This window comes from Pseudophryne corroboree, chromosome 2 (assembly GCF_028390025.1).
Source record: "Pseudophryne corroboree isolate aPseCor3 chromosome 2, aPseCor3.hap2, whole genome shotgun sequence".
Classification (NCBI taxonomy): Eukaryota; Metazoa; Chordata; class Amphibia; order Anura; family Myobatrachidae; genus Pseudophryne; species Pseudophryne corroboree.
The window spans coordinates 513265345-513266247 of NC_086445.1; the positions used below are offsets into that span (position 1 = coordinate 513265345).

The following is a 903-nucleotide window of genomic DNA, read 5'->3' on the forward strand; positions in this document are numbered from 1 at the left end:
GTTGGGAGCGTTTTTTGTTCTGCGTCGGTCGTTTGGTTTAATTATGCACGTTTTGCATGGATGCTTACAGGCCGCTTCCGGTTATGGCTCAGGGCCTTGTTATCTTTCTCTGAGCGCTTCCTGGGGGCGGTTCACGTTTTTCGTGATCAACGTCCTTCGGTCAAAGGCTCCCCCTCGGCCCTCCGCCTGTTCTGTCGCCTGGTTCCCAGAAATGGTAGTGCGACGTTTGTTCCCGGCATTGCGGCCCGGGCATGGCGCCTGGGGTGGCGTAGCAGGTTTGCGCCTCCTTTCCTACATTACGTACATTGGTGCCTGGAACGGCTATTGATGTTTTCTTTCGTGGTTTTATGACGGGGCGCCTGGATGGTGGTCGGTTCGGCAGCACATGTACGGTATGTGGGTCGATACGGAGTAGATGGGCATGGCCCTTGCACAAGGATGCCACGCCAATCGTGAGGCGTTCCATATTTTCCTGGGCAGACTTGCGGGTTCTGCAAGGATACTCCAAAAAAGAAAAGAAAAGGCGCCTCTAAAAGCCTAAGCTGACATGCTGCTCGCTGCTCTCAAAAATATAGGTATTAGCAAACCTACAAAGACAACAGAAAACAAGAAAGTAGAGAGCGCAAGCAGACTAAATTAACAAATTTTAATTTAAAACTGCACAAAGAAAAAAGTATATATATTAAATATTAAATATATGTGCAATTAATAAAACATAAAATTATGGACAAATGGGATCCTCCAGCTTACAGTCCATTAGATGCAATAATAGATTCCGAATTAAACAGTCAAAAGCTCCTTCTATTCAGAGCAATGAGTTCATCAATTAGTGTTTAAATAACCTTTTTGCAGATTATTCACTTCTCTAAAAAGTTATTTATTCCGGAAAGTCACTTTTATTGG

At 44.7% G+C, this 903-nt stretch overlaps 1 non-coding gene across 1 annotated transcript; it reads left to right on the forward strand.

Moving 5' to 3' along the window:
* The first annotated feature begins 366 nt into the window (after window positions 1–366).
* LOC135054236 (U6 spliceosomal RNA) lies at window positions 367–472 on the forward strand. The gene has a single exon (XR_010243439.1). It is a non-coding gene; the product is annotated as a U6 spliceosomal RNA (small nuclear RNA).
* Window positions 473–903: the final 431 nt, after the last annotated feature.